The sequence below is a fragment of the Hibiscus syriacus genome, unplaced genomic scaffold (genome assembly GCF_006381635.1).
Source record: "Hibiscus syriacus cultivar Baekdansim isolate YM2019G1 unplaced genomic scaffold, ASM638163v2 tig00111582_pilon, whole genome shotgun sequence".
Classification (NCBI taxonomy): domain Eukaryota; kingdom Viridiplantae; phylum Streptophyta; class Magnoliopsida; order Malvales; family Malvaceae; genus Hibiscus; species Hibiscus syriacus.
This window is the reverse complement of record NW_024063126.1, coordinates 11,094,601-11,105,853: the sequence shown is the minus strand read 5'-3', so window position 1 is coordinate 11,105,853 and position 11,253 is coordinate 11,094,601. Positions and strand designations below refer to the sequence as shown.

General features: G+C 34.8%; 1 long non-coding RNA gene across 1 annotated transcript; it reads left to right on the top strand.

The window, feature by feature from the left end:
• The first annotated feature begins 1,707 nt into the window (after positions 1–1,707).
• On the top strand, positions 1,708–3,157 carry LOC120165360. Its single transcript, XR_005519810.1, has 4 exons — positions 1,708–1,747; positions 1,953–2,005; positions 2,931–3,006; positions 3,086–3,157. It is a non-coding gene; the product is annotated as an uncharacterized LOC120165360 (long non-coding RNA).
• The last annotated feature ends 8,096 nt before the right edge of the window (positions 3,158–11,253 follow it).

Genomic DNA, 11,253 nt, shown 5'->3' with positions numbered 1-11,253 from the left:
GTTCTTAGAGATATCGAAATCAAGCTTTGTTGCTACAAAGGAGCTGAATTGGTTGAGTTTCTCTTATTTAGGGTTTGATTACTATATACATTGAAACTTTGGTATTAAACAATTATTACTGTTTTCTTTTAAACATATAGCAGCGTTTACACTCCAAACGCCACAAATTGATAACTTTAGCGGCGTTTTTATACAAAATGCCGTAACAAAGTAGTACTTTAGTGGCGTTTTTATACAAACGCCGCAATAGGTTCATCCATAGTGGCATTTTTTAAACAAACGTCGTGACTTAGTAGAACTTTAGCGGCGTTTTTAAATAAATGCCGCTATAGACACGTAATTAATTGGCGTTTTTATACAAACGCCACTATAGACACATAATTTAGCGGCGTTTTTATACAAATGCCGCTATAGACACGCAATTTAGCGGCGTTTTTATACAAACGTCGCTATAGACACGTACTTTAGCGGCATTTTTATAAAAACGCCGCTATAGACACGTACTTTAGTGGCGTTTTTATACAAACGCCGCTATAGACTCGTACTTTAGTGGCGTTTGTGTTTAAAAACGCTGCTATAGACTCATACTTTAGCGACGATTGTAAACACAAATGCCGCTAAAGTTTAAAGTTTCCCTTTAACCTATTTTTTTCATTCTCGCTCCCTCCTTTTCTGAAAAATAAACATGTTTCATCTTCTCTCTTCCCTATCTACTTCACCACCACTTAATTCAAATTTCCTGCTTCACCACCACTGCCACTGCTCTCAGCGCTCTGCCTCCCGTGCCACTACAGTCTGAGTTACTCCCAATACATTTAGACCGAAAGCAAAATGAGATATAAGTCTAGAGAGAACTGGACTGAACCCGAACACGACAAGTTCCTCGAGGCTCTCCATCTGTAAATTCTAAAACTATTTTTTCTATCTAATTAGTTATACGAAAATTTTCTTGTCTTTCGAATTAGGGTTTTTGCCTCTCTCTTTTTCTTTTGGAAATTGATTGCGATAAATTGATTGTTGGTTTTGCTCTTGTTACTTCTGCTCTTGTTGATTGGTTTCACTCTTGCTTGAGTGTCATTTTTTCTTTTGGCAAAATGGTTCTTCGTCAAACCAATTTGAATCTTGAAAGGCCCGGTTAGTAAATTTTACTACATTTTAGGGTTTTTATATGCCCATTTCTGGTTATGGAAGTGGTTAAAATTGTTTGCTTGATTTGTTTATTTTGTAGTGATTTTAGCCTGCGTTGGAAATAAAAATGCTTATAGTTGATCTATAATTCATCCTTAATTCTTATTAAGTTTTGCTATAAATTAGAAATGACTATAGCTTATAGTATGTTTAGTAACAAATAGATCAGTACTGAGATAAGCTTTAAGTGGTTTGTAAAATTATCATGTCAGATTTTGCTGTAGGATTGGGGTTTCCGTGTTAGAAAGTCAGGTTTTGAAGCTTGTAGAGAAATTGTGTCTTCGTATTTAGACAATTCGAATCTTGAATTATGATTCTCATCATTGTTTAGATTTGAATTTCTCTCTTACCACTATCATCCAAAAGATTTTTTGTTATGTCCAGCTCTATTCGCTTTTCAACGTGAATCAACTCAGACTTTCTCCTTGGTGCCATGAGCATATATTGTGAATAATAGTAAGGCTATTTTGTTTTCTTTGTTTGGCTGTAGGCTGAAATGCAGAAATTGAGGGTTCAAATGGCTTCCATGAAGAGGGATGCTGAGCATTATTCACGCCAAGTAATGTTCAAATTTATTCCTCTGTGTTCCTTACTTCAAACACATTTATGCATGCACCTTGTTCTGTATGCATGTTCTAATCAGAAATGAAGTATGGCTTTATCGATGGTTTGGTTTCTGTTAAGTGTATATAAACTGAAAGTGTTTATAATGACTAGTGAACTTAGTACTAGTAGAGCCTTAACTTTTATTGCTTGTTTTACAGCTAGTTGTATGCCAGCTGCCAAGTTAATGCGAGGTCTGATTTGGTGAGAAATGGTAAAGAAATTTTTGAAAATATCTTTCACTTTTTTCTGGGATTTATTTAATTTTTCTTCGGGGTTGTTTTTATATATATATTTGAGCTATATAGTGGATTTTATTTTGTTGGTTTTCTTCGTTAAGGTGAAATATTCTGTTTTGACTAGTTAATGCGAGGTCTGATTTGGTGATGCTTTGAACAGTTCGTTCATATATATATAAAGGTTTACAAGTGAGATGAATGTTGAATGTTTAAACAATTGGTGTTAGTTGAGCAAGTCACTAGACTAAATACCCAAAGGCCTTGATTGTAGGGGGAAAAAGTCAAATCTAGAGATGCACACAGTGAAAATAGTTGATAATTTGTTTTCTGATGAACTTTCAAACATCTGTTGCATATCTCAACTTGTAGGACCTGTAAAATGTGAATAAATTATTCATATTGTTGTCTACCAACTAAAAGTTCATACATATCACAATATTTCCTGTATTTTTAACTTAACATCTGTGTAACACATCACAGTTTTACATTTTACTTCTCTCTACACAACCATGCTCCTGCGATTAAGTTGGAATTACACAATTTAGCAATAATAATGGGTTTTGAATTGTTAAGGACTGACTAAAATGTTTTGTACAAGTAGTTATTGATTGTATAAAGAACATCGATGTTTGTTGGAAATTTAATTATAAAAAAAGAATAATAAATGGAAGAGCTACATATTAGTATTTACATGGATTGCTCTGATAGAAAGAATATGGAAAGTGAACATTGTGGCTTACCCACTAGAAAAGAATCTGTTATAAATGTATGCATCTATATAATATCGCCTCATTCATACTAGATAGAGAGAAGTATGGCTATCAGGGCTTCAAATATTAGTCTTGCTTCTTCGAATATTATTTGTTCTTAAAAAATTGTGGCTGGATTTTGATGTTTAAGGCTGGTTGGTGTTGGAGAAGCTTCTTTCATAAGTCTTGCAGGTCCATTTATTGACGACAATGCTCCCATTTCTCAGGTCTTGTTCCTAACTTTGAAAACCTATCCTCTCGCGTACACTACACTATCAATCATGTTAATTCTCTATCATACTCCAGAGAACTGCCTGGCTTGCAACATTTTATATGTGCATACCCACTGGAATTGCTGTTGGATATGTTTATGGTGGACTAGTGAGTTTGTATATCCTTTTTGTTCTTTCTCACTTTATTTTCCGTCTTGTTCTTACTGTACAGATACGTCTGCTGGATGTTAGAGAATTAATCAAAAAATGTTTTTACTTAGGTTGGGGAACATCTTAACTGGCGCTATGCATTCTGGGGAGAGGCACTGTTAATGTTACCATTTGTTGTTTTTGGCTTTGTAGTGAAACCATTGTAGTTGAAAGGTAACCTTTCTGGCCTGTTTGCACTCCAGCGTTTGTTATTTTATTATCTCACAACATTTTAAATATTAAACATCTTTGAACTTTGAATCGTAGGTTTTTCTTGTGTTGAATCAAAAAAAGAATCAACACCTGTGGAGACAATTTCTGCTGTAACTGATGGTACGCACTATTTATTCTTCTTCTTCTTCTTCTTCTTTGATTTGTTTTTGGTCCATTATTTACTGAGAAGTCACTTTTAGTTATCACATGGGTGGAGCCAGGAAATCTATAGTACGGTGTCATTTATTTTTAGAGCGGTGTCAATATTATTTTAAAGGGGTGTCAATTTTATTTTTCATATTTTTATATTAAATTTACAAAATAATTTTCTTAAAAAAATAATTTTGGGTGTAAATTTCATCAAATGGCAACGCCCTTGAGTTACCTGTAGCGATGCACCTGTTATGTATATATGAATGTCATAAGTAGAAGGTTTAAATAAGGCTAGACAGAATATAAAGGAAGTGTTAGATCTTTGGTATAGCACCTAATAGAACTAGATTTTAGCATAATCAGACAAAAATAAAATGTCAAGAGAGAGAAAGAGAGAAGTGTTCTGACCAAAGTTAGATGATTTGTTAATCTTCCCTCTATTTTCATTACCCAAATATTTTACCTAAAAAGTGGTTCAATGTGTCTCTAGGTGTGTAGCCAAAAAATGTAAGTAATGAAAAGTTCTTTTATGATGCCAATTCCTGTTCTATGCAGTGAAATAAATATCACAATCCAAGTTCATCTTTATTCTATATTATTCTCTGAATGTTCTGTACAAGTTTTGTGAAGTTTTATCCTTCATTTTCTTTTGTTCTGCATACAAAATGTACTAATCCATTGACATCTAGTTTGTCCATACTGCTATTCCAGCATCTCTGGTTTGTTGTTCCAGTGGAATGACCCCCGTGTCCAAATAGTTTGACAAGATCAGTGAATAAAACATTAAGTGAGTGGGTCTTCAAACCATGCCTTTAATTAAATCTCCTGTGACTTTATTTGTGTCACTGATCCTTATGATGAAGCAAACTGCTTCAAAACAATATTACTTATTCTTTGCAAATAGAAATTCTATTAAAGGGAACTGAGAGGAGACATCAGAAAAGAAAGATTTAAAAGGGTCATTGGATTCTATTTAAGAGTGTTGGTCACACTGGAATCACCACCCTTTTACATAATATACTTGTTTATAAAAAAGTTTGAAAACTGAAACAATTTTATCTTATTAAAGTCTAAACTAAGATTTTAATTTTCAGACGCATAATTTTCAGTTTCCATAATTTAGTTCATAAATTTCTTTTAGTACTCTTATTTTTCCTTCTTTTGCAGCCTGTATATGTCAAGGATGATTTTTCAAGGGTAAGCGACAAATATCAAAATGGAGTCGGAACTAAAGCAAGGGAAGCAAAGAGAGAAGCAACATATCAGAAAAAATGTGAAGACTTTCAAAATCAACTTCAAGCTATGATGCAGATGATACGACAAAATCAACCCCCGAGTCCACCATCTTAGGTGTTATTATTGTTTATTCTAGTTAACAATGTTGAACGACATTATATTTACGTTAATGTAAACTTTGATTTATTATTATAGATTTTAAGTATCTTGTTATGGATTTCAAGTTTGTTGTTATGGATGTTAAGTTTATTGGATAATGGTTTACATGTTAAATTTGGGTAACAAAAGAGTAGAAAACATCATTTGAAAAATTAGTTTTAATTCGCAGCGTTTGTATAGAAAACGCCACTAAATACATAGTCAATAGCGACATTTTACATTCACAAATGCCACTATATGACATAACATTTAGCGGCGTTTTTGGGAACAAACGCCGCTATATGCCAAGACATTTAGCGGAGTTTTTGGCACAAAACGCCACAAAAGAAAAGATAAATAGCGGCGTTTGGAAAATACACCGCTAAATATCATAACATTTAGCGACGTTTGTAATAAAAACGCCGTTAAATATCATTACCTTTAGCGGCGTTTGTAAAAAACGCCGCTAAAAAACATCACCTTCAGCAGCGTTTGTGAACGAAAAACGCCGCTACCTTTTGCGACGCTTGTTTCAGCGGCGTTTGTTTTTGCGCCACAAAGGTTTTTAAAAAACGCCGCTAAAAACCTGTTTTGCTGTAGTGTTTTATATTAAAATGTATTCGGTCTTGCTGATAGAATCAATTTATCTTTTGATCATTAATGGTTCATCCCTTTTGATTTATGTGGAGAACTACAACTTGGTCGATGTTTTTTTGTAAGACAAATAAATGTATAATGAAAAGATAGAATCACAATAAAGGAGATGGTGAAAAAGCCCCTTCCCTCAATCGTAGTTCATATGTATATATAGTGACATTAGCTAATAGTGGCAATCATATGGTTATTATGATTACTCGTAGGTCAGTATGCTAAATAGGTATGATCGTCAAATCTTAGCTCTGATTGATCACGTGGGCCTTTCAAATGTCTTGTCTATGCACAATAGTTTTAGATCGGCATATAAATACCATAAATTGAAGCCTTTTTCCCATTTCTCTTATTTCATTTCCTTTTTTCTTGTATCCTTTATTGATATTCTCTCCCCTACTAAAGAACCCAGATTTCGACTGATCATAGACTCTGATGATCATCGCCAACCACTATACTTGTCGTCACCACCAGTGGTCTCCCAAAGCCAACTTCTTAGGATGGAGTTTTTGGTCACTCTGAGCATGAATTTGACCTCTAATCATCTAAATACATCATTGGTTTTCGTAGATCTAGCAAAAACTATTCAGTTTTGAAGTAAAAACACCTTTGTTCGTTGCTGACAACTGTCTGATGGCACCACTGTTCACTTATTTGCTTCCCGGCATCGAGAGAAGAAATCTCACCTTACAAATTTTTAACCCGACATAGAAATTGCCTAGAATGAGAAACCTCGAGTTCATCGGTATTTTCTTTTCTTTACCTTATGCTTTGTTATTACCTTATTGTTTAGTTGATCTTGGTTTAGTTTGTTGCAGGTGTACACATACTGCTTACGAGGAGTACACGCCATCATTCGTTCATTGTTGTTGTTATCATCGACGAGCTTGTTGTGGGCAAGGGTTGGTTTGTCACACCCCAATTTAGGGGCTAAATTATAATAATACTAAGTATCGGATTATAGTCGTAACAAGGGAGAAATTGGGGATAAAATCATAAATTTTTAAATGTTGCAGCATGATTTTGGAACTTGTGGGAAATTCAGGGACTTAAACCTAAATTATACCATTTTTATTGGGCAGTGAAAAATAAGCCCCCTGTGATACCCGAAAATTCACCAAAACCACAAATTATACCAAATTACCAATTTGGGAACCCTAGCCACCACACTCCCCAAATCCACCAACTTCGACCACCATTACCGAGCTCCGGCACCACCAGCAGCTCTGACATCCTCCTGCAACCCAACCCCATCCGTTGCTCATCAATATCGACTACCGTTTTGTCGAATCAAGAGAAGAAGTCGACGCCGAAACCCCTCGTCGCTTCATTTTCTTCGACAATTCTGGCCACCCCACTCATCGATCTGTCTCACCGCCTCAAGCATCAAAATCCCTAACTTTGTGTGACCAAAACCCGACTGGGTTCGTCGCCCCACTATTGCCCATTCACCGTCCGTCGTGGTAAGCATTTGGTTATATTATTTAATTTATTTTCTTCATGTTTTGGCTAGTGTTTGGAGTGTTTTTGGATTGATAATTGTGTTGGTTTTCGATTGGAGTAATCGACCGCCTGGAACTGCCTACGTCACCGTCGCACGCTTCGGCAGTGCGCATGGGGCTCCTCCACCAGTCCAGGAAATTTCTTGAACCGGTCTAAACCGGGTCTGTTTGACCTGACTAAGTTAACCCGTACAAGTCAACCCGTTGTCTTTGACCTGTTGACTTTGACCCAAAAGTTAACTTTTTCGAAAATGTCATATTTTATGTTTTTTGACATCCCGAATCTGAATCTGAAGTCCATTTTGTCAAATTCGCGTCCAGTAAGCTGTTTTTCAATGATTTATCTTCGGATTCAAGTTGGTTTCTCAATTAAGTTTAGTTTTTGACGTAAATTCGTTTGCTTTGTATCCAAGAAATTATTGGATGTTGGATTCAAGTTCAAGGGCGATCAAATGAAGTTTAAATGGTTGACTAATATGGCATAAAAATCGAGGTAATACATTTATACCTTATGCATGCTTTATAGACCATGTTAGAAATTGGTAGATACAAGGATGAATATGATTGGTTTCATCTATATAGTAAATTATTCTTAAACTCGATTCGAATACAATAAAAATTCGGTAATCGAATATGACTCATATGACTTGCGTAAGAAACTGGAAGATCAAACGGAAATAATAATAATAAGTTTAGTGATTCAATAATAAATGAATTGATTTTAAGATCCGTAAATTTTGATAAATTTTCTTTAAAGGTTAAATTCCTGGATTATTTGGATACGAAATTACCAAAAATAGCACTTTGTGGTAAAATTACAAAAATGCCCTTGTACTGAAAAAGGACCAAGACTTCCCCTAGTGGTGAAAATAATCTCCAGTGATCAATTGAGCAAAGTACCTTGAACTCTAAAGGAACTAGAATACTTTCAAGCCTAAGTTATTAGAAGTAATGCCACTAACGGAATTGAATGAAATGATGATAATACCCTTGAATCTTGGAATCACCGATTAAATTCCTGATTTAGTTGGAATGCCCCTAAGTGTAATATAATTCGAAACACGTCCAAGCTATGGAATAACTAAATACCCTCAGCTCTGAAATGAACAAATCAACCTCGTATACCAATATGACTATATTATATGAACAAGATAAACGGAATGGAAGTATTGTATGTATTTGAATTTTGGAAAAAATAGAATTACTCTGGAAACTCTGAAGTGACCGAGATAAACTTGACTACTAAATGACGTAAGTAACCTCAATGACTTAAGATTAAGTGAGTGACTTGGATAAGTCTGGAAACATTGATGAACTTACATGATGTACTGTCCCTAAGGGTTATGAACTATAAATCAAGCACGTCGACATTTCTTTATATCGTTGCAATGTAGAAATAAAATAAAGACCATTGGAATATTTGTTTGTCTCCCTAAGACCCATTCATCTATGATTCTGAAGATGATCAATGGACAATAGTTATTTGTATTAAAGAGTGAATACCCTTGAAGTGCAACTATTTGACCGGTTAACAAGTATCATTGCAGGGACTTGTACAACTCGAGTTAACTCGATATTTTTCTATAGATTGACACAAATCGTAAATGCCTTGAATCTTCATTTTTTCCCTTATCAGCTCAAATCACTAAGAATTCTCTAAGAACCTAATGCCCAAAATGCCTCTGATTTCCTGAATAATGGAATCACTCTTGTCATATCTGAAAACAAAAGGACTCTGAATACCTTTTTGATTACATAGTGTCTCCAAAAAATGTATGAATACTTTATGATATTGATAAATCATGTTCTGAATAACTGATGATTATGTCAGCTAATGAACTCTTTCGATAGTGATTCTAATTCCCATCATTATATAAGTATACTGAAGATCTATGTTTCCCTGCCCGATAAGATTATTAAGTACCTTCGAATAATATCTGGAACCTCTAGTGTGTTCCCTGATCACATGGATGTTTTCTCTAATTCTGTTCTGATCTCTGCTCTGATTTCTGCTCTGATTTCTTATATCTCTGTTTATTGACTGAAATTATTTTTATACATGGTACTCTGGTATGATTAAAGACTCTGGCAGGTTCAGTCGCTGCTAGTAATTCCTTGTTTAGGTCCAGCACCGACTGGTAATTCCTTATGGACCTAAGGCGACCCTTGGGTAGGCTCTGCGACCCTAAGATCTTTCTTGGGTAGGCCTTGCGGTTCTGTGATTTTTCTTAGGTAGGATCCGAGAATCTTTCTTCGGTAGGCTCTCAGGCCCCAAGGTGCTCCCTTAGGTTATGCAGTTCTGAGGAACTGCATATGATGTTCAGTTTGAGGGTTTTACTATGGTTTTTGAAAAATACGTTTTAAACTGCTACTGTTTTAAAAAGATTTGTATCTTTTCACTGGTTTTGTGGGAACACACTAGACACCCTATTCTGATCTCCTAAACCCAGTTATCCAAAATATTACCCTCTGAACTGAAAGATTATTGTCTTGTATTATCTGAGATATCAGTGGGACCTTAGCTCAGCATAAAAGTCTGTATTTGTTATCTGCATGTCCTTCAACATCATCTGGTAGTTTTGTATTACTGAGCTTCCCAAAGTTCACTCTGTTACTCACCTTTTCAGATTAAAAGGATTGAACCAGTGCAACTATCGACATCAGTAAGAGAGTTCCATCGACGTTTCTTGCGGAGTAGGGTGCATGTAGCTTGTATTTTGTTTTTATATCCGAGTATGAAATTCGTTTTATTTCTGAATATTGTTAAATTTTACTGTTATGTTTATAAATTGTTTTAAGATTTTACACGTTTTAACAAAAAAAATTAAATTTTCTGGGATTTTTACGATGGTCGCTCCGGTGACTCTAATGTGACACCTCAGATCGGATCGGGTCACTCGTATTAGTCTGTGAGTGTTACATGGTCATTCGTGGTTGTTGTCACTGACACACGAGTGTCATGATGGGCTCTTCGACGCTAAGGCAGTCCTGTTATGGCTAAGTTTAGCTGAGTAAGGATGCTGGTAGTGGAGGCCACCGAGAGATGCTATTGCTGCCTGGGTGCTTGGTGTTGGCTAGGGCTGCTACTGGGTCACCTTGATAGGGTTGGAAAGGTGATCTAGTTGGGCAAAGCGCTCTCACCAATTTTACTATTCCAGTGAACCAAAATAGTTGAGTTGTGGCTATTAACTTATAGTAGGGGATTTTAACTTAAAATTATTGAACCAAAATAGAATTAGGGTTTTATACCCAAACCCCCAAATATATCTTATATATATAGAGACCAATTTTTTAAATAAAATAATAATATTTATTATTTTAAAATCAACCAATCAATATATAAATGAATCATCACGAAATATTCACTCATTATTTCTAGAATAATTACGAGTCACTAACTCGATATATAATACTTCACAAATATGTTCATATATACATTCACTTTAATTTGAAATCGAGTACACGTGTATAAATAAATAACTGCTTAAATATTTACTTGATATTCGAAATAATTTTATAATAATCATTCGATATTCAAAATCATTATGAGATACTCGATATAAAATAATTCAGAATATTAATTGATAACATGCTCGGAAAATCGGATTTCATAAAAAAAAAATTAATCAAATGCTTTCAAACATAAAAAATCATTTAATATCAAATAAATAATAATTAATCGAGAAATCACACTTGATCGGTTGGATTAGGATTCAGATTTCAAATTTTGGGGTGTTACATATGATTTTGAAACCAAGATGGTTATCCAAGCATCGATGTTAGGTTTGCTATCGATACTCAAAGAGTATGGATACTCAATAGGTTAGTATTGATACCCTATTGGGAGCACTACAACAAAACATGTATATAGCGGCGTTTGTCGCGGCGTTTTCAAATAAAATGCCACTAAATTTGTGCATATCGCGACGTTTATATTCAAAACGCCATTAAATGGTAACATTAACGGCATTTTTCAACAAACGCCGCTAAAACTCATATTTTAGTGACGTTTATTTGACAAACGCTAAAACTCGAACTTTAGTGACGTTTATTTGACAAACGACGCTAAAGATTAGTACTTTCGTGGCGTTTTTTAAACAAACGCCGCAATAGAATCATTCTTTAGTGGCGTTTTTAAACAAACTTCGCAATAAGATAAATA